Source organism: Rhopalosiphum maidis, chromosome 1 (genome assembly GCF_003676215.2).
Source record: "Rhopalosiphum maidis isolate BTI-1 chromosome 1, ASM367621v3, whole genome shotgun sequence".
In the NCBI taxonomy this organism is placed as follows: Eukaryota; Metazoa; Arthropoda; class Insecta; order Hemiptera; family Aphididae; genus Rhopalosiphum; species Rhopalosiphum maidis.
The window spans coordinates 79126162-79150940 of NC_040877.1; the positions used below are offsets into that span (position 1 = coordinate 79126162).

Here is a 24779-nt window from a genome sequence, read left to right on the forward strand (position 1 = left end):
TTTAGTAGGTATACTTACATCAACATTTTCATAAAAATCATTTACTTGACAATTTGTAATTAAAACTTAAAAGTGTAGTTTTCATTTGAAAAAAAAAGTTTGTATCATCACATGAAATTCTTTGAATATTAAAAAGGTTCTTGAAAGAGTATTTTAAAATATAGTTAAATTAGGATAAGCACAATTAAAAATTTCAAAAATTAAATTTTAATGAATTAATAATATTTAAGTAAAAAGAGGGGGATATTATGCTTGATAAATTACCCTACTATATATTAGACACCTACTTACATATCGTTACATATTTTATTTTAAAAATAGGTGTCGTTATTATAATTAACTTAATTACAAATACATATTAATTTAGAGTGTAAAATTGTCTAGTTTAAAACATCTGTGTAGTTCAAATATCTTAATGATGTATAATGTTATGCATACATAGAACAATTAACATTTAAATTAATATTATCACGTGTATTATTTTTTAAATAACAAATCAAACAGACGTTTCTTAAATGTTGTTAAAAACCCATAATTTTTATAACTATAATAAATAGTTTTGAAAATATCATTAGTAATAGCAAAATAAATACTAAATCCTTGATACACTAAAGTAAAGTTTCAATAAATGTACTTTTTCGTAATTTAGAAACAGCTTGAAATGATGTAAATATAAAATATTTACAATAAGTTGATAAAAATTAAAATTATAAAAAAAATTGTATACAATCATATACATAATTATATACCTTAAATTAACGTATTCGTAATAATATATAATCATATCTATAATAATACCAATACATGAATAGGTATTTAGATATAGTTACGTTTGAATTTCGGGTAGGTAGGGATTGGATTTTAACCGGAAATGGTGGTAAACGAAGACGGCTAAGTAGCGGATATCAAATTACCACTAGTCAAGGGTGACTTCACAGTAGGGTGATTCGCATACAACTCCGTGTATACGGCTTATATGGCACAAAAGTCTTGAGGTTGCCTATATGGGTCCCCTTACACTAAGACGATCGATTCGTTCCAATAAAAACAATAATATTCTAATATCATTACACATCAACGAATTTATTACGTATTTACTTCTATTACTCATAGCCTGAAACTACGAATATTATATCAAACGTTTATAATTCATTTTAAAGAGTAAATTATAATATATTATGTATATTTTCATTTTAGAATCATATGATCATTTTTTTTTACACATTATTTTATTAATTACACTTAACCCATGCAATCTTAATAAACAAAAATGTATGAAATAAATAAATTTAATAATATAATTATCACAATATGTTTTAAATAAAAGAATATATTAAATAACGAATGTATTTCTGAATACTGTCAGTTTGGTGAATTATATTTTAATCTGATTAAAAAACATATTATATGACTGTGACTACAATATATAGGTAATATTGATTTACATAAATATTATTCTAGAGGACAGATGTCAGAAATTTATTGAAAATATTTGAAATAAATTAATATAATTAAGAAATCCTTAATGCGATTAAACGCTAAATACACAAAGAATATATTTATCGGGTATATGATGATGATATTATATTAAAATTTGAAAGCTGGACTCAGCATTAAAATCCAACATTAGGCCAAACTATTATTTTTACATTGTATCTGATAATTATTGTATTTTTTTTTTAATACACGCATATTACTATGAATAATGTTTTTGTAAAATTTAAACAATTCTAGGTCCTAAGTAAAACTAGTTAACATATAATTATTATAAGTATGCACAAATGTTATCGGTACATAATATATAACAAATATATTATATTGTTATCAATTATATTATTAGAACCAATTGTTTATTTTTAACCAATTTAAAAATTTATGAAATAATTTAATTAATTTAAACAGATTTATTAATATTTTACGTAACCCCCGAATTCGTATTTTTGTTTTATTCTAGTTTAATAGATCTGATTATAATTATTATATATATATGTATTGTCATAATATCAACGCGATATACACTCGTCTGAATTCTGGATAATAGTGAATATATTAAAGTAAAATCGGTCAGCCTTATCACAAAAATAAACGATACGTAGATGCATAATGATGTATCTTATCAAGCAGTGGGCGGACACTGCACGATAATATTACATCATTTGCACGCTGATTTGAATAAAATCAATCTAACGTGATTTTCTGAAAATATTTAGGAGAATATACGTATAATATATTATACTAAAATCGGTCAGCTTTTTCGCTTACAAACATTGTAGAAAAAATAACAAAATAAAACGATACATAGTCACGTAGATGCGTAATGATGTACCTTATCTAATAGTGGGCGGACACTTCAAGATAGTATTACATCATTTGCATACGGATTTGGATAAATTTAATCTAAAATGGTTTTCTGAATATAATATACAGAAAAAATATGCATAAATTATTTAGCACTTGAATTAAATATTTAAAAATCTGTCAAATTCTACAAGATAATAATGCTGTATGTCTATGAAAAATATCTTACTCATACGCTTTTGTTACACGGGAAAAAAAATAAACACTTGTGTTTTGAATGGCGTGTAGAAAGTAGAAATTCTTTCGTTGAAAACAAATATCGTAGTTGTCCATATATAACCTATTATATTATAATATTATTATTCGAGTGAGATTAAAAGAGCCTTCGCATAATATAGTTATTTCTTTCTAAAAATCTATCTTACCGGAAAATATCAATTGTTTATTATTAATCTACCATTCTCAAATATTTAATTTAAAAGGTAAAAATTTAATCTGATTGTAGATATATCAGTTTTTATGATTTTTAATAAATTATGAGTTATGACTTTATGAGCATTTTTAAATTGCAACAATTTACGTGTACATAACTTGCTAAAAAATTAAAATATCGTTGAAAATTAAAAAAAACCTACGTATGAGCACTGATAATTTTCTCACTTTTTACATTATAAGTTATTTGATTAAAGCAGGTCAAAATTGGCGAATTCAGATAGATCTTATAATCTAAATCGGAATTAGAAATTTGGTTCAAAATCTTAATATTACATTAGAGAGATAGATATTATGGAATATAATATTATGGGTATCATAATATAATAGTGGAACATTCATTTCACAGAATCATTCGTATATTATTATTATTATCGTCATTTTCCTGATGATAGGTCGGCGCAGAACGGTCGTAACGACGACGTTCTCAGCGTAGCGCTGGCTACTAGCGCGATCGCGGCCCAGGTGGTTCGGCCATCCAGGACCAGTGTTTTGCGCGGCCGTCGACCGGTCGAACAGATGGCGCCTGAGTACCGGCCCACTGCCGCCCGCGCACCAACACCGCCTGCCCACGCGTCTCTTTCTTGGGGCGGCTTTTTTCCGCAGCGCGCCTGCCCGGAAAAGCTGCGGGTAAAGCCCTCCGCGGCGCCGCGCGCGTCTTGTCGGGCGCCAAAGTCGGCCGAACACCGCCACCGCTGCCACCGCCACTGCCTACACCGGCGGCGGCGTAAGTCTTAAGTGTCGCGTCAGTCTCTCACTCGGTCCGCGAACGTAATGCCGGCACATCGTCGTCTTCTCGTTCCGTCGCTCGCGTGATCCCGCTAAAACAATTACATACCACAAACTCGTATCACTAATATTATTATTTTAAATTTTTTTTTTCCATTTCGTCGAAAACTCGCGAATTGTACACTCGGCATTCTACCATCGTCTACTATAATACGACACCTGTTCTTTTTTTTTTATTTTCGTTCGGTTTTTTTAATTAATTTTTTTCAAAAATTTTTAATTTTTTTTTTTTCTAACGTTCACGCGCTCACCGCAGTATTGGCGAAAAATCGTGGAACGCCACAGTATATTCTCGCCGTCGGCCGATCACAAGTCTACTATATTACATTATAATAATTCATCAGTCGAGTAAGTGATTTTTTTTTTTTTTTAATATATATTATTAATCGGTAAAAACAAAATATTTTTTTCACGATGCACCTGTTTGAGTCCATTTTGTAAATTTGTTTACTTAAAAAATAACGATAGGTATTATTTTTTTTATATTTAATATCTTAGGTATTTCTCATTATAATAAAAACCCTGTTTATTTTAGTTGACACGCGACAAAAAAAATAATAATTAAAGTATTTTTTTTAGTATTTAAAACCTGATTCTTTGCAATTGTACGACTCACTTTTTGCAATCATTATTATATGTTATATGTCTAATACAAACAAATCTCTTAACAATAAAATAGGGTAGAACCGGTTTTATTATTTTTGAATAATAATAGAGCAGGAAGGTTGGTGTCTAACCTTTTATGCTAAAACAAATGTTAACATTAAAGCACAAGTTAACTACTGCGTTAGACTTAAAAAAAAATCATACTTAGCAGCTAACTGTACGAACAAAACAATATCAACTTGTAATTTTTAATTTAATAATATGATATGCATTAATTAAAAACTGGTATAAATTTATAAAAGTTCAAAATAAAAATGAATTAATAGCCCATAATAATAATATAATATAAGAACATTTTTTTTTCTTACAATAGGCAATATAAATAATTTTGTTAAGTATATTATTGAATTCACAATAATATAAAATATTTATTAATACTTACTTAAAAAAAAAAAATATAATTTACAAAATGTTATAAAAAAAAAATTGCGGTATTCGTATATTATTAATCATTCTTAAATTTAAGTTAATAAATATTAATCTTTTAAAATAAACTTGATAAACGAAAATATATTTTTGTAAACTAAAGCATATCTTAAAAAAGAGACAATACGATTGATGATATTTTTTCGTGACAACAAAATTATTTTCGTATTTCAAAACAGTGTATGAATAAAATGCTATTGGTACATTTTTATCAATAAAGAAAGTAGTTTTTATATTTGTGTAATATCTAAAAATTAAAAATTAAAACTAATGGCAATATAAGTGCTATTTTAGAAGATCGCATATAGAAATAATTAAACTTGCAACCGTTACAAATAATTTTTTTTTTTTTTTAATAAATAATTGTCCGTTAAAATCTAACCTATAAACGCCATATAATCAGTCTGAAGATATTTTATTTAACAGATATTATATTATATTGTTAAATCAAGTAATTTTTCTAATTCAATAATAACGGAATATGATAAACTTGTACACTATTCGAGTAATTTCCACTGAGCGATACTTTTGCCACAGCTTGCTACATTCTTGCAATTTTTCTCCACTAAAAAAAGGCTTGCCTATATAAGTATTTTTAAGAATGTGTTTTAATGATATTTTGGTAAAATAATTTAATGTTATTTAATTTGTATGTATAAAAAGGAATTATTTTTTATTTTTTGTTATAGAATATTATAAGTATTATAATCTTAGGTAGCTAATATACACACATATTATATATATATATATATATATATATATATACCAACATATTCAATACTTTTTTTAAAAATTTTTAGTGAGTAGTTAAAAAAAGAATTTCTAATAATTTTTATAAATTTGTAAATAAATATATTTGTTACGTTATTCTGTGTTTTATAATAAGAATTACATCATACGGAGGGTAGTTTTTAGTCTAACATATTATATGTTATATTGGTGGCGCGCTCTAGGAGTCATATTTCATTTAAATTAACAAATTGATAATCACAGACATTAAAGTCATTTTAAGGCAACTTATTATTTTCGATTCAAAAAATCTTAACCTTTTAATGGATAATAATAATTTGCATACAAATAAAATAATCTTTTTTTATGTTACCAAAAAATAATTTTATACGTTTATAACATAACACAGACCGATAGTAATTACAATTTTGTTTCTCCGGTAGATGTCACGACACGTTTAGTGTTCTTCTAAGATTAATATAATAGTAAGATGAATATTAAAAAAATCAAATATACTATGTGTCACAACTTTTAAAAATTATATGAGTGTTTTATAATTTTACCGTACAATTTTTTTTAACACTTCCGAACCGCATCGATGGAAATTGGCTTTATGTCTTGAACGATGAAAAAAACCATTAAAATACTATTATTTCACAAGTTGCCCATTTTTAAACTTTATGTTAGTATATACGGTTTCAAACAGGATTAATCCAATTTGTATTACAAATAATATTATAAAATATGTAGCGATTCTGTAATACTCTGCTAAATTGTATCGGTAAATAAATTGTATTCTCATGCCCATAATATCAAATTATCTCGATCGAAAAAGTAATCAATTAATTAAACTTATATAATTATATATCTTTATGGAAACTAAAAATTACATAAAAAATCGCAATTAAATTACTGAAGTCAATTTTTGTACATTATATAATACAAAGTTTAAATTGTTGAAATATTTTTGTGTATGAAGGTATGAGTAGACAAAATAGAAAAAAACGTTATAAGTTTCGAAAGAGGGGATTGACAAAATCCTTTTATATACATCTACAACATCAACAACGAGTCTTTACAAAAAACGCAGCACCTCTATGCAAATTCACTTAGTTTAATAATTACAAGCAGTTCAACATACCTCTGGATTGCCGTCAGTCGTCTTCCGACCTGTTTACGGATAATAAAAGACTTATAAAGACAAAATAACAAAAAAACAGTATTGTTATATAATATTTGTATGTGTAGTGTACTAGTGTTACACTAGTAGCCGTACAGTACAGCGTATGTAGGCACGTGAGTTACGCATATTATGAGTAACTACAGACGTGGCACGGCCGTACGTTTAGTTGCCTCGTCCCATCCAGTCTAGGGGTAAACCGATTTGCAATGGAGAATTCCTAAAAATCCGACGAAAAAAAATCATAATATCGAATACGATTTAAAACCGTTGTATGGCTTTGAAGCGGGGTTGATTCGGTGGCAGACGGTTATGAGGGAGTATGGGGGAGGGGATGGAAAGAAAGTTATAGCGACGGCGGCGGTGTATGCCGGAAAAGACGGTAACGGTAGCGAACGCTGACCAATAAGAACACGCGGGCGGCGGCCGGTCGAACAAAACAAGGGAAGTCGTTAAAGTACGCGGAAATTTCCGTCCGCCAATCGCGCCCCTCCCGTCCTCTCCGCCCGATGAACCCGCTCCTCCCACGCACCCTTACCATCGTCATAGTCGTCGCTACCGTTGTCATCATCTCTTCGTACACACACTCACCCTCACATATTATACAACTACGACTTTCTATTATTGTCGTATTAACTACCTGCTCTTACATGTGACTACTATACACTTCCATATATTCACCCATACAGAGTATATTGCGATTCCGCAAGTGTGTGTGTGTGTGTGTGTGTGTGTGTGTAATGATTTGCATGCACAACCTATAATAGTAATAATAATATCTCTTGACTAGTGTGTATGTATTGTAGTCAGTTTCGGGTCGGATGTTCTTTTAGATGTTTTCGCACTGCGGCGGTCTGTAAGACGTACAAATAACATCACAATTAATTCTCTTCTAGTCGACTTTCTCGTTCAAACAAAGCAGGATCATTGTTTTTTTATATTTTTGTGCCATTTGACTACAATATTTCGATATAGATATATTATACATGTCATTTTTTTGAGTATTTTTCTTTACAATTCAAATTGAGTAAAGTCATATAGACATAATCGTTTCTAACATATACACATCGGTTTTATTTATTATTATCATATACTTTTTAATATTCATAGTATATTATTATTTTTAGTCTTTTGTCACAATAAGATTATAATATTCGTACTACATATAATCACATATATAAATAATATAGGACGTTATTATACTCTCATATACCTACATACTTACGCTTTACCTATATATATATAGCATTAAGAAATTAAAAACAAATACGAAAACTCTGCAATGACATTAATGCGTTCTCCATGACGTTTTATAGTTTGGGTGCAAAATACTCGAAGCGTTAAGTTAAAGACCCTTTCTTGCATTGTTAAACACATTATAGCGTGTATTAAAAAAAGTATAAGCTATACCATACTTAATTTGACAAACATAAAAACGCAATGCTCCTTAACATTTTTTTTTGTGTGTTAATAATTAATATTTGATTTCATATAATTACTTCGCGCGTATATAATATTTAATTATTAAAATAATGTTGTTGATCGTTATAAAATTACATTTTTTCTACATTTACTTTACAAGGAAAAATAATAGAACGCATAAACATTAAAAAATCTTAAAACACTTTCAAGATTAAAACAGTGACAATAAAAAATTGAATATTATAAAGGTAGGTAAAGGTATATCAACAAAAAATCCTTTGTATGATTTTTCGAATTGTCTTAATAAAAATTATTATACGTTTCGAAAACGTGTTAAAGTACTCAAAATATTATAAACGTGTCAAAGTACGTATATAAATATTAAAAACATTATAAACACTTAGAACGAGTTTGCGCACAACTTAAAAAATATATTTTTCATTGAGAATATTCACGGATTTTGACACGTAGATGAAATTTTATAACACACACACAAAAATCCATAATATACCTATAGTGTATTTTAATTTTTGATATACTATTTTTTTTTTTTAATAATTATTTTTTCCCAGTGGTTTTGTGTAACTCACGCGCATATTGTAATCAAAACAAGATATTATATTGTATAAAAAAAAACTTTGATGCGTTCCTCCTTCGTTGGTGAACTTTGACATGCTGTTGGATTATATATATATGTATATTATAATATTGTATAAGAAACAATGCGTCAATGCTCTACGTATTTATAATCGTATGTATATATATAGATCGTATGGCCATGACGACGACGACGACGACAACGACAACTATTATAGTGACGGAGGTAATACGTGAATAAAAACAAGACGATGGCGTGAGGATATTAATCCGGGTGGTAGGGAAGGGAGAGGCTTTATTTTAACGCGAGGGCATTATTAATGTACTACCTCTCGCGTGCGCACATAATCATAGGCCACGCTGAAGAGATGAAATCTTTAATGCGAATTTTTTTCCCCACATCTTTTTTTTGCACTCTTTTCTGTCTCACTTTACTCTTCTACTCTCTTACTCTGTTTTTCTCTGACACTCTCTCTTTGCTGTTTCTCTCTCTCTCTCTCTCTCTCTTCCACTCGTTTTCTCTTCTACGATATACTTGTCGTCATCGTTGTGGTATATAGTCGTCGTCGTCGTCGTCTCCGTCGTAACCCTCCACCCACGCTATATACCGATGCGCAGTTAAGACAAAAGAAGATCACCCCTGTGCAACTGCAGACGTATCGATATCGGAGGAGAGAACGCGCGCGAAGTGTCAGCGGTGGTGGTGCAGTCGGCTAGAGATGACGACACCGTTGCAGACGATGAGTGGGGTTGAGGGGAGGGGTTGACGAAAGTAGGCAGTCGACGTTAAGAGGTCTATATAATATACGCGCAGCGTATACACAGAGTGCAACGGCGACGACGATCCTTAAGGACCTCGTGCATCGGATGACTAAAAAAAAATCTCCTCTCCTACGCATACCCTGTCGTGGGGTTCGGATACGATGCCTACTCGACAGTAGTTTTTTTTTAAGAAGTGCACCCGAGACACACAAAGAGACACGTGATAATAAGACGGTCACGTGAGATAGATGTGGTGGTGCAGCAATATATGTATATACGTTATACATGCATACACATAATATAATATACGTATAGCTGGTGTAGCTATATGTATATCATGTACATTGAGGTCGATGTACGCAAGTATACTAAAGCTAAATAAACGATAAAAAAAAAAATGAGAAAAAGTACTTTCGCGGGCGTATTTTCTTTCCACTCCTAATTTTTTGAGTCGCCACACAATTGTTTTTGCGTTGTGGCTTGCACGGTTGCTGCCGCTGTGGGTTGTAGCTTGTCGCCGCCGCCGCTTGGCTTACCCGAAAACGTTTTTCATTGAGTACGTCGACATACTTTTATCGCCAGAATAATATACACAGTACACACCACCAAATCTAAACCGAAATAATACCGACGTAGGTATATTCTAATATATGTTAATATAAATAGCAATTTCGCAAACGAATTCGTTTAAATAAATTTGAAACGTTTTATCTTCACAAATAAATTGTAATTTTCAAAAATATATAATAATACCTATCTATTATAAATATATATTGTTATACGTATTATGCAATACGCACAATAATGTTCTATAGACTGATTTTCCAACTAGAAAATGTATTTCCTTCTGAATGACGCGATAATAATTTATGTATATTTATATTGTTACGTTACAATAATATTATCGGCGAAATGTATAATATTTTAAATATTACAGACTTATTAACACACGCGTGGCAATTGATAGTTTCGCATCGGTAGTGGTATAATATAGCTTAATTACGCATACAACTGTAAGCCAAATACTTATCATATAATGTGTAAGCGCTCGCGTGTATATATAATATTGTACATACACCTACGGGCAAAAGAGAAATTTTACCGTTTCAAAGATACTCAGTAATAAAAACTTCCATCAATTACGTAAGTTACGAAACACCCGTACGAGATTCATTATAAAACCCCAAAAAATAAAATATATTCTAAATCTTAAACAAAATATATTTAAAAAAAAGATCGCAGAACGTAGACAAGTTGTATTTTTAATGAACGGAGCATATTTTTTTAAGTAGAATCTTATTTTTTAAAATTATTTATGTGTTAATAATTAATATACATATTATTATACATTTCTAAAGTATATAATATTATATATATTGGTATTTGTCTTTTACTTGTACAGCGCGCACATATAGTACCTACCGCTTTGTCTATAGAACATAATAATATAGTGATACTACTTTTTTTGTATATATTAATTACATTTTCAGTCTTTTTTATACTGAATGAAATAGTTAGAAAAAATGGCTCGTGCGTATATGATATTATTAACTAGGTTTATTTAACGTAAAAACTGAGTCAGCCTATTAAAACTACCATGTCAATTTTAAGGACGTCGATTATGAAAGAAAAAAAAGTACCTCAGTCCTTAAGAAATGAATTATAATATTAAGTCGAAGTTGACATTTAAATCCTATGTTTTTAAAAAAAATGTTGTAGAAATTAAAAGAGTATATTATAATATACTATAGGCATAGTCGATGCAGCAGCAGTACGTGGTTATTAATATATACATATTGTATGTAAATTGTAGGTACCTACTTCAAATGTTTCTACCGGTAAATTACTTAATGAATATAACTCATGTACAAATAAAGTTTGTTCGTCTCGTTTGTCCCCCCCACAGTTTTATTTAAATTTTATCGTTGCGGCGTAGTTTATTTAATGCCGACCAACTGCAAGTTATACGTGCTGTACCACTATTGTTTTGGACCCCTGCTATAATAATTGGTACTTATAATGGACACGACGATTATTTCGCAATATTCTTAAACGCAAGGGTTGTGTTATTAATACATCGAGAAATAAATGTATCGACCGTAATATCAAGATTTTAGGTTTGCTGTCAACGAACGCCTAAAAGATTCGTGTATGATATAATACTTAACTGCTTTATTCTTATATTCTATATACATAGATTAATAAAAATAAATGTATTTGTATACAAATCACATACGTACCAAACGTTCCTTGTGGAAACCTTTTTTTTTCGCGAGAGGCCCTTCACATGATTAAATTAATGTTTGTTAGTTTAGGCTTATGTGATGTTATAATACATTTAAATAGGTATATTATTATTTATAATAGGTAATGCAAACACTTTTTTTTGCGGTAAGATTTATTAGGTTTAAAAATTATTAAAAAAAATAAATAACAACTAGGTACATTATAATAATATATATATTTTACCTACGTCTATAATATGTTAGTTTCATTACTTCGTTTTCGACTTTTACACTCGCTTAAATGCTTTATTAAAATGTGTGACAAAGAAGACCGATAAATTAATTAAATTGTTTTGTAAACATACACACGCGTACGTCAAAACGTCGGTTATTTATTATATAGAAAAGAAAACGCGAACGATTCAATACGATCGATAAAGAAAATCTCCAATTACATTTTTTAATTCCATTGGAAGCCATATCACATTAGTCTTTATTAGATTTTATAATCCATTTTAGATTCTTCGAGCTTTTCGACTCACTATAACGTATTGCATATATAAATTCGTATTTTCTTAGAATTAAAATTGCAAACGTTCACTATACGTATGTATATTATATATTGTGTTCATCCAATCAACGATGATAACGTACAAAATGTAATCATAATCTTTTTATATATGAATTTATACGACGATTTTTAAAATCATTGACTTATAGTTCAGTTACATGAGCAGCAATGAAATTAAATTTAATGTACACAGACGAAACATATTTAACACGACAAATAGGTACGTCATGCCTACAATCTTCACGTCTTCACGTATACGCTATAATAATTGTTATTATTACAGACATATGTCTCTACTCGGAAGGACCACAATATAAACGTTTGCCTAAGGACGGTATATTATACAGACGAATTTGTTATTTCTCAGAGCACATCCGCTTCTTAATTTTATTGTTTCGTCGTGTTTTGTATGTGTGTATACTTATTTGTTTTAGTTTGCCATAACAATTCATATTACATTTAAGACACGTTTGTTCCCACATATCGTTTGCACCGCATATTATTGCGTGTGACAGTTGTCATTATAGTAGTTCAGTATATTTGAGCAGTCTGCGGGCCCCAAAACACTTCATAATATATTGTAGACAAGAGGAAAACATACATAAATGGAGAGAAATAAACGTAACGAACAAATACTGATCGTTTTAATTTACTGTACAAAATGTTTTAAATTAATTTTTTTAAATCATCGTTGGTTTATAAATCTCTATATAGGGCAGTCAAAGATAATGTATTTATGACGATAAAATAAGAATATATTTAGTGTCCAAAGATAGCTGATCAAGTATCTTAAGGTTTCTAGTTTTAGATAGTAGGTGTACGCACGTCTCTAAAAGTCTAAAACAAATTGATTTTATGTGACGCATATATTTTCTTTTTTATTATTTTATTTTACGTGCTATTGTTGTTATTGTTACATTAGCTTTAATTTTATTGGATACTCGACAAACGACAAACCTAACACACGATCTGTAAAATAATCTTAATCATCATAAAAGCAAATAGACTTGTGGCCCAAAAGCGTACACCTAATAGTATACACATACGCACTATTACATTGTGAGGGAATAGTGCAAAGGGGAGTGCACCTTTTAGGAGCACTGGGGTGTGACGAGTATGGAAAAATAGGGGACGTTATGTTATATAGTTTGCAGCACTAGGCCAACTAACGACACGACAAGGGGTACGGCCGTACGGGTGCAGTGTGGAAGAAAGCAGCTGCAAAACTTGGGTCTCCAAGGTCCGTGTCTATATACATTATTGGTCAGAGGCAGTATCAATTTTTTTGGACTATGACGCGTATAGTTTTTATGTGCCGGAGAAACATACAATATAATGTTTATTATTTTATCATCGTACGCATTCGGGACGTCACTACAACGGGTGATTACACTTACCTCTTTACGTTTTTTATTAATATTTTCAATTTCCGTTGAATCAATAAAAAAAATATACATTATTGTATTTTACTTGCATATGATAATAATAACATAATACGACTGTTATATTCGTCTATATACAAATTATCTGCGAGCATAAATATTATGGCGGTAACTTGAAAAAAAAAACAAAAAAAAAAACGAAAATGGATCACAATTTAAATTTTCCACGTCTATTTAACAAGTGTTCAAAGCCGGTTGTGCAAACAGTGTCTAATATATATCCTGAAGCGTGGAAAGATTTAGACAGGTGCGACAACTCGACAAAAGGAGTGACAACAGTACCTATGTGATATGTACGAGTATATAATATATACTCGTAGTTATATACATAACCACGTCTATTGTAATTAACACCGCGCAACACTTGTACACCGACGATTATATATACCTCCATATAATAATAATATACCAAATAACGATAGAGGAAAAAGACTGTACAACTTACATAGTGTTCTAATTACTTTGTGACACACCTTCTGAGCCATATGTGTCGAAACAAACGAACTTCTGTCGACAAAATACAATATACTTATATTGTGCGGCGTATGCAGGGCTTTTACTATAGGTATATTTTGTTTGAACTTTTTTTCGTCTCCAAATTTTAAAACATACGTTTTTTTAACATTAAAAACACTCGTTCGTGGCCTATATTATACTCTCTCGTATATCTTGAGAAGTAGCACCGCAGACATTTTTAGTTTAACATAATATTATACATTTATACATATATACGCTGCTGCAGCAGCACTTACGGATGTACCTACACACTAAGAGGATAATATATATATATATAGTCAAGCGACGCGCGTATATCCGACGCGCAGTGATTGGACGAACGCTAAAATGTTTACAGACGGATAGGCGGATCTCATCACCGGATAGCGGCCAAGTCAAGCGCCGTCTCCCAAGATAAACTGTGTAAACATTGGACGGTTGCTTACGATTAACATCTTGCCCCCCTAGCATAAAACACGTCGTTCGAGTGCTTTCTTTGTGAGTAAAGTTTTTTTTTTAATTTCAAATTTCGAAGTGTATGGAAAAAGAGACAATCGTTGCGAGACTTACGTGCCATTGCTACAACAGTAATTTTTTTTTGTCATTGACTTTTCAAAACCTAGGTATATGATCTCTTTATAATATATGCGTGGTAAATGTTATACCTATATAAGTTTCCGGTTCTCCCGGGGTCAATACGTATTTTATAAATCATATTATTAATATGTTTATTTTTATATCATTAAAATATTGAATCGCCGAACGTTTTTTTTTCATTTCAAAGAGATTTATAAGTAGCTAGGTATATCTAACTACTTATAAATCTCTTAACATGCAAATTTTAGATGTGAAACATAATCACTTTTTTTCTGGTCTACCGCAGAGCATTGTATTTTTTTTTATCGATTGTCGTATTTGTGCACTGTTGATTGTTAAAAATATTCTTCGCATCGATAGTCAGGATATGCAAAACATCACATGAAAAGACGATTGAATGTAGTGGCGGTATCCAAAGAAACTAATATATAGGTTCGATGATCCTTAGTAGGTATCGCTGCAGGTGAACAGAAAAATAAGATCAATGACGGTTCTTAAAAGTAGACATATGTGTCCGATAGTATTTAGGTCGACCACAAGTTAACCAACAAAACACGACCAAATGGTTCGTATCTGGTTACTGCTGAAGACGTGTGGAGGTGCGGGCGGTGTGGGTATGATATTTACCCAAAAATAATAATAATAATAATAATAATAATAAAAAAGGTGCAACTAGGGATGAAAAAGGTAATATACATATATATATATATATATATATCCATTGATATATAATATTCATTGTCTTGGGACCGAGGGGCGAACCTCTTAAAACGTTTTTTTTTGATTTCGCGTGTTTGTTGTGGTGGCGGTGGTGACACACACATGTCGCGTGAACGTGTATGAAGTAGGGCTGGCTGCGGGGGTGGATGCGCCGGCGGCAGCCGACTGACGAACCGGAACCCATAACGCTTTATCGCGGTCACGTCGTCTTCGAGAAATTATAAATTGAAAAAAACCCAAAAGGATATTATAATATATTACTGCTATAAAATATACCCCGGACATCGTATAAGAGCCTAGAGAACGATGAGTTTAATAACAATTTGGGATGTTTGTGCACCACTCGAGTAATTAATTATACGAAAGATATAAATATATATATATGGATTTTTTGCCGGTAAAGATACGGATATACGAGGAGGGAAACCGAAACTACTAATAGTTGTAAAATAAAAACCGTATACGCACAACAATAATATACGTTGTAATATATAATGAAAAAGGAATGTGCCATATGCGAGGGCGTACGATAAACGTCGGTTTTTTTCTCTACCTAGGTATACATAACACACATATATTATATAAATCGATTGCCATGGACCGTATCGTTGAGCTGAACTCGAGTCGAATTAACGAAATACGTACATACGTACCTATAGAATATACGTTCGTACTGGCCATATGGCACTATCCTGTTGCAACCATCACCATCGTAGTCTGCTGTTGTAGGATTAAACGAAACCGTTCTTCTATTTCTCTCTGTTATAATATTATTGTAGTTGTTTCGCTTTTTGTGCCCACCTAATACCTATTATTATTGTTTTCGATTTGATCGTCGAAACGTTTTCCTCGAAACGCGAAATTATATTTTATTACATATTAATATTTACCCATACTCTCATTCTTACACACATATTATAACCAAATCGCGAATACTAAACAATCTGTGGTGGAAGCGGCAGTGACGTTGAAATAATACCAAATACGCCGCCGCCGATGTAATCTATATAAGCGCGATTTTCTTAATTGTTTGGGCCGCAACCCCTCTAGTATATGATGGCGTGTTTGTCGTACCGTTAAGAACTCGCAGATTGCGATCGAACGGTTAATTGATTACGCACCAACGTGTGACTTCCTTGAGAACCGGCCAAAGTCTGTCGACGAGGGGTAGGGTAGATATCGATCTCTTCGTTCGTATCGGTGGTAGCCTGAGTATATTATTTTCGTAAACGTGAAGTCGGCTGAGACGAGTGCCCCAAGGGCCAGACGAGGGCCACTTGATTTCGTTAATTCGTTTTTAAACGGCACTTGCAGACGGAATATTTTATTATATACGCGCGATAACGCAGGGTGCCTTGCGCCCCGCTAGATTTGATTTTCGTCTGCAAAGACATTCACGGGGATTTTATAATCTCAACGCACTCGTAACTTACAATATATATATATATATATATTGTACCCTTTAACCCGAGGGTGTTGGAGTGGTCAAAAAAGTAATAATAATAATAATATTATTCCGCGCATAATTCGACAGTTGATTGGTATTTTCGGCGGCAGCGGATATTATTAGAGCGTGCGCGCGTGCAAGGGTGGTATGCGCGACGAGGGTCGATTCAAAATTCAGTTTTTCGAAGATTGGAAAAGTGAATGGAAATCACTCACAACATCTGCAAATCATGAAGTATAATATACACAATATACATTATATAGATCTTACTTTCTAGGCTTTTGTGCTACGTCGCCGTCGCTGCGTACTCATTGTTCTACAAAAGAAAACACTGACCGCACACGCCCGGACCACCAGGCCCCCGGGTGGTCATCTGTGTTCGAAAGCAAACAAAAAACCGATACCAAAATTATTATTGTTATCGTTATTATTATAATAATCTTTGCGGAAATTTTCGATTAATTCCTCGGCGGCGATCATCGCACCTGCAATGGGGCTGCTGCTGTCTGTCCGACGGTTCGTTTCGATTATATATTTCGCGATTATATATAATTTTACGCATTGTCTGCCGTTGTTTTCGCTTACGTTTCGGCGAAATACGATTTATGAAAAAAAAAGAAACTCCGACACTGACCCAATGCACTGGCGTATAATAATATTATAATGCCAACTATGATAATATATTATTATTATGTCAGTTCGCACTAATCTAGTCGAATGATGAGTACGTGTGAATGCAACCGGAAAACTTCGTATGGACTTCAACGAAACTCATACACGTAAAATACAAAATTTTAGTTATGTTTTAATCTTAAAAATGTAGCTTTAAATTTATAGATATAATCTAATAAAATTTGACAAAATAATGGACGCCAAGACAATAAATAATTATTGCCGACAATACAGGCGGTAAATCATCGATAGTAAAGATGACAAAAATTCTTTACAAAAACTCTTCCACTCATAAATTGTTTTAAATTGAAATGATTTCTATTTTATTGAATATATCTCCATAATAGGAAATCTTGCCTTATTCACGAACATTAACGCTATGTTAAGTGTTTAATTTTCGGAAAGACAAATTAGCCAAAGAGAAATTTATTGCGATGGTAATGTTTGTGCGGTTTGTGGTAGCCCTGTTGGCACTAATTTTTCCTAGCCGATAACCGTATATTATAATAAAAGAAAATAATAATTAATACGGTATATTCAATATAATTATATTGACATTTTCTTTTATATGTGTTATAAATGTTATAATGATATAACATTCATGACATCATGAGTTTATTCCTTATGATGTGTAAGTACCAAATTCACAAAAATGTCTCACAAATAAAACATATTAAACGATATTATTTTATTGTGAGTTGGGTGTAATATTTTCGTGGAGCGTGTTGAAATAATATCATCGTCATTTCGTGTATTACTTGAACATCAATACGTCATGCGATATAATATTATACACCCGAGTATCGACTTCCGAGTTTAGGTAAACAGTACCTAGTTACTTATTCGACGAATATATACTCAAGGATAGACGTCAGTCAATCCTAAAAGGAATAGCTGCTCGTATTTCATATTAGTAAATGATTTGTGTGTCATAGTTTTAAACTTCAACATAAGCTAAAGTTGTTACTAAATTATTATTATTATTATTTTTTTTTTTGATCAAAAATTCATATAATTTGGTAGGACCGATTGAAATATTTAAAAGGGCACCTCAAATATGTGTATTTATTCATATGTACATACATTCATACACATATTTTCGTAGAACAAAACTGTCGTTTAAAATATTCATGTGTGACTCGGTATACGTTCAGAAATATTCTGTGAATATATACACCACAAAACGATGAAAGCAAACTGAACGCGTGTAATAGATACGGACACTGTTTCTTACCACAACGTTGTTTAATGTACAAAAATATAATATCATGATATTATATAGATAGGTTTAGTCGTTATTTCGTCGGCAACCATCGGTTTTCGAAATCCTGCTGTTGTGTGTAATCAACGCGAAGAATGTTAATGCGAATTCTTTTGTCCGTGTACATATTAATGACAAAGCTTTTAACCTGACTTCGCGAATACGGGCCGGAGAAATTACAAATTGTTTTAATTTCGTACTTTTGATGAGAGTACGATATAATATATATACATAGTATACTCAGTCGTAGTGTTGTGCCTACTCTCGCTATATAGGTATACATAAATACGCGCATATCGGAATATTCAGTATTCTCTCATCTTAAACGCATATTATTGTGCATATACGTGTGTTTGTTTATACAAAGTGAAAAAATAATAATTTCAAGAATAATAATTTACGTGCCGTTTTGTTTTGTATTTTTTTGTATTTTTTTATGTGCTTCGCTGCTGCGATTAAGTCCCGAGAATATTATTACTTCTAATGAACCGGCAACGGTGACGGCGGCCGTGCTTATGTAGAATGCGAAAGGATTGCATCTAACGTTTAAATATGGATCGTGAGGGCGTTTATGCAAGGGTTGTCAGTATATGTGTGTGTGTGTGTGTGTGTGTGTGTGTGTGTGTGTGTGTGTCATCGAGACGGAGACGAGACGAGAGAGAGAAAGAGGAAAAGACAAAGGAACTTGTCGGGAATTTTTTTCACCGCAGATGAGTTTAAGTGTTCTGTCATTTAAATTCGCAAAGGCGCGCATAGAAACGAGATGCCGTCAGAAGGAAACAATATAATAATATCCTATACACGTGTACAAGCTATGTCGACGCGAAATATTCAAATATACACGACATATATATACATAATATAGACTGAGGCTCAATCCTCTCCCCTTATCCCCTCTCCTCCTACCAGTCCAGTTTCCGGGCACATCAATAGCGTTATAATAATAATAATAGTTTATGTACAGGCATATAAGCGGGGGTACTTCTCTGCAGCGGGCACATTCTTTTAAATTATTTTTTTTTCATTATTTGTTTAGTGTACAGCTTATACGTTTTGTCGCGAATAAGAAGTTATAAAAAAGTATATTATATTATCATCGAGTGGTATACAGTATACTATTCGGTGCTTACATCGTATTGCGTCTAGGTGGCCGCTCGTTTACCTACATTATATTATTATGGTTTGTCGGTGTCATTATCGCGTTTCCTGTGACGGACTGTCAAACGAAACGGGATGGAAAATTAATTACGGGGTATATCTTGATGGAATATTATTGTTGTTTTATAACCACGTTCGATGATACAACCGGAACCGCGTCTTCTTATGGTCTGTTGGCCACTCGTGATACCCGCTCGTCAGCGTATGTGTACTATACGGAGTCGGAGTGTCGCCTACTCGCCTGTGCGGTGCTATGTGTGCATATGTGTGTGTGTGTGTGTGTGTGTGTGTGTGTGTGTGTGTGTGTGTGTGTGTGTCTTGTGCCCGACGCGTGTCCCGCCGGAAATTAAAACGTGTAATTTCGTAGTCGTAAACGTCCGTCGCGCGTGCGCCCAACGATCGACGAGATATTACCGGGCCGGGGCACAAGCCGCAGTCATGTAAAAAATTGCTTTCCAACGGGACGAATAGACTGATGAATGCCGAATTACACGGTGTACCCTAATGACTTCGGTTATCGGCGGCTGTCTACGTGCATATTACGATGGGTCGGGTCAGGGATAAACGAAACACATTTCATCACGTTCTTGAAAACGTAAATAATAAAACACAATAACGACAACAATATGTGTTTTCGTCGGCTGGGAGACATAATAATAACAAAATAATAATGATAATATTATATAAAATGTGCACAGTGCGTTCGGTGGCGGTCACTCAGTAAACGATGGTTTCCGCGCCGCCCAAGGCAACAATTAGTCGACGTAGGTACATCGTCTCGCGGATATTATTAAAGAGGGTCGTTACTCGTTATATTATTGCGTGACGCGCTAAAGACGGAGAGCGAAATTGTTTGATCTGCAGCCGACCGCCGAAGTCCCATTGTAGTCATTTGTTTATTAATTATGTCGTCTTCTTTTCATTTTTATGATGCGCTCGTAGAATATAATATGTAACAATAATTACGTTTATTCAACTCTGTTGCAAATAAGTAAAAATTGAGAGGCGGCGGTAATCTCGGTTCTACAACTGAAACGTTTGTGTGTGTGCGTTTTTCTGCACCATGTTTTGTCGTTAGCCAGCGTCATATTGTGTTTTCATTAGAATTTAATATGGTTGAGGGGTTAATATAACTTGTGTCCCGAGCAAAAGAAACCTTGATCGAAACCGTTTTGTGGAAGTTTATCGAGAACAGTTCACTTATTATTTATATATTCGTATAACCAACAAAACGATTCGATAATTAACGTTCTATCGTCGTCGGAATCTATAATAATTGTTATACTCATTTAGTATACTATAACTATGTTATGATTGGTTCAGAATCGACAGTCGTGAAAATGCACGACGATTTGTGCCTATAAGAAAACAATTGAAATACCGGGAGTCGATTATTGACCAGCGTATGATATAAATATAATATAATATTATGTTTTCAGGCGAGGGGACGACGGGCAAAATGTATAATTACGCGCGCGCCACACGCCGTGAAATCCAATCTTGAATAGAAAAACATGCGGCGCGTTCTGGACGAAATAAAATGTATAAGACCCCTCCCCGCACGTATATTTTCATTGTACTTAAGCAGATCGTAAATGTACATACATACGCAGGGAATAATGCTGCAGCAGAGTCTAGCCACCGCTGCCCTTTTTGTTTGTAGGCACCTAAATATATACATGCATCTAGAAAACCGTTAAAAGGTCTTTGTTTGCTTCGAGTTAGGGGACCATACGGTTCTGTTTTCGCTCCCTTCTCGCACTCCCTCTTCGATCCGAACCGGTTGTTCGGCAAAAGATATACTATCCACGTGCCTTACGCGTGCCCCCAAACTCACCCCCTGTGACGTCAAATCTTTTTTCCTCTCTCTCTCTCTCTCTCTCTCTCTCTCAAAAACACCCGGTCGGTCTTGCAGTGACGTCATTGCGAAATGAGTGCCGTGAGGTCTGCAGGTCTCCATAGGATTCAGAATTATTATTATATTATTATCCGCAAACATTGTTGTACGCACAAACGCACATTGTATATAAATAGGTATAACTGCTTCAGTTCTTTCGCGCGCGCGCGCGCGCCCTTTGCCTCGCCTCTTTATATTATAATTGTGTATACGACTCGGTCGATTTCTGCAATGCACCCGGCACCACAACCCTTTTACTATATTATATACTTGGGATATTTGCTAGAAAATTACCGCGGCGACCGGTGCACGTTTGAGGAGACAGAGGGGCATGACGACGAGCATGTAGGCAAGCTGCAGCGCACCGCCAACGACCAGGTGGTTTTGGTTTTTTCCGAGGGTGGGCACGTGGACGCGCGCGTTGTGTGTAAAGGTGCCAATCCCGAACTTGTAGGGAGTTTCGCCACCATCTGCTGTCTATATGTCTAATCGGAACTGTCCGTTGACTCGCCGCCGCACAGCAGCAGCCGTCGTCAATCTTATCCTTTCATGCTGCGCAGGCCGTCGATAATATTTAATAACAGTAATATACCTAAAACATAACAATACGCCGTGTCTGTACACGGTATCCCCGTTAAATCCCGATTGGAAAACGCCGATTCAATAATCACTTGAAAGCTGTAGTATGCACGTATAAATAAGTGAAGAGAAATCGTGATCTTTGAAATCTGATTTACATATTTTAATAACACTGTCGGTAGGCGTGGATCGTTATAATATGTCTTTATATAATAATGTCACAATGCATTTGGATTAAAGCATGTTGATTTTACGACGGCGTCAGAAAAAAAATCGGTTGCATCGTCGTGGGGGAAAATGTAGAGTAGGTCGTCTTGAACTAAGAGGGAGGAGGACAGAAATCGTGAAGACTGCCATTTAACAATATAATAATGACGTCACAAACACTCCTTCGACTACGTCAAACCGGTCTGCACAGCTGGTTTGTTTCTTAATGCACCGATCGCGTTCTTTCCCCATTCATGGTGCACAACACACACGTACACACGTGTTTTTACTACTAATAATAATATAAAAGTATAAGAGTAGGGATCTTGGGAGGAAACTCAAGGTCGTCACGCACGGACGGTGCGCCCCGACTACATTCATTCATTTTACACGACGGTGACGACGACGACGTCGTCGGCGGTGCACATTTATTCAATAAGGTGTAGAGGCGCCGGAACGTTTTCTGAGCTACGGGGTTTTATTTCTCAATACCTGCGGCACAAAAGCAACCCGTTTTCTTATGCGAGCTAAAAGCACGTAAAAAACTATATAACAATTAATTACCTATATCGTTTGAACATTTACTCTACACATCACTCAAACGGAATAATTATTTTATTAATAGATTTAAATGATAAAATAGTTGTTTAATTTTTTTTACACGAGGTCAAAATTAATGCAAAATATTTTTATATTTTATAATTATAATTTTCTGAACATTAATAAATTATTTAATTTTAACTGTAAATGGATTCTCACAATATTAAAATACAACATTATATATTATTTAGACACATAAATATCAGAACTGAAAATTATGAATTATTCATATTGTTGATAGGTATTACAGTACAAGCACAGTAATTTTTAAAGCAATGACTACAGTTTTTTCGTCAACAAATATTTTCTATTTTTTTAAATCATTATTTTATGGCAGAATTTTGTCAAATATTGAATTTAAAATTATGTTTTCCATTTTCTCTTAGAGTTTAATAATAAATTGTATACTACATCTTACTATTCTGTAAATAATCTATATTTCTTCAAACCGATTGTTTTTTTTTTAAAAAGCGTTAGTTTACTAACGAAACGTTAGCGTTATTTATTTTGGTCTATAACTTATATTTTGTTAATTTGATATAGTGAAAATATACTATAGGAGCAAACTACGCATCTACGCCCTTCCCGAAGATTTATTGATGGTTTTTACTCGTTTTCGCAGAAACTGTCTTCGTTTAACAGTATTTATTCTGTGTACTGTGTACATATTATAATATAAAATATTGAGACGTCTCTTCGGGACCCCGGAGTGTCGTATTAACGACTGTCTCGCTTGTGTGTAGACGTGCAGTACATTCCTCACGAATATTCGTGGACATCGCACTGCCTATATTATATTATATATATTACATTATATCGTTATATTATATATATTACATTATATCGTTATATCGGGCAATGGACATGCAAGCGCGTTATATGATATATTTATTTAATATATATATATATGTGCTTATGTATGTCTGTGTTTGTATAACACCCGCGTGCAGATTCTCCTCATATAGGTACCTAAATAATAATATGTTCGTTGTCGTAATGCCATTATAATCCCCGACGATTTATTGCGGTCTATCAATATACGTGTTATACCTGCAGCGGTAGAATTGCATACGTACATAGGTATAGATACGCACTCTTATACGAGTTATTGTATCACGGTGCGCGTCAGCCAAAACATAAATGTAAAGACACGTTTTTTTTCTTTCGCCTCCGCTTTTGCTACTATTATTGTTATTTTATATTGTCGTTCTGTGTCCGTAACAAGCGTTTAACAAGCAATCCGCACAATGACGAACGCGCACGTACCATCGAGCGGACAACAAACGCGGGTGCTAAAATAAATTACGCGATCGTGATAAATGCCGCCCCGACGATAGGGACGTTTCTTCTTTTTTTATTATTATCTAAAGAATTCGACCGAATGGCTCAGCACGTGCGCTTTGTGGCCGCGAATAAGTATTATGTACGTAGTACTACGTTCACTGTCGGCGATCATTGTCGCGCATTGCATGTGTAGGTATTATAACGCGTAATGTGTATTATAAAACACCCAAGACTCGCGTATATTATATCATATTATTATACTT

At 33.2% G+C, this 24779-nt stretch overlaps 1 protein-coding gene across 1 annotated transcript in view; it reads left to right on the top strand.

The window, feature by feature from the left end:
- The first annotated feature begins 3562 nt into the window (after window positions 1-3562).
- Window positions 3563-24779, top strand: part of LOC113559434 (homeobox protein prospero) — a 48020-nt gene continuing 26803 nt past the window's right edge. Inside the window, exon 1 of the mRNA XM_026965259.1 lies at window positions 3563-3927. The gene's annotated coding sequence lies outside the window, so the exon portion shown is untranslated. The remainder of the gene's footprint in view (window positions 3928-24779) is intronic.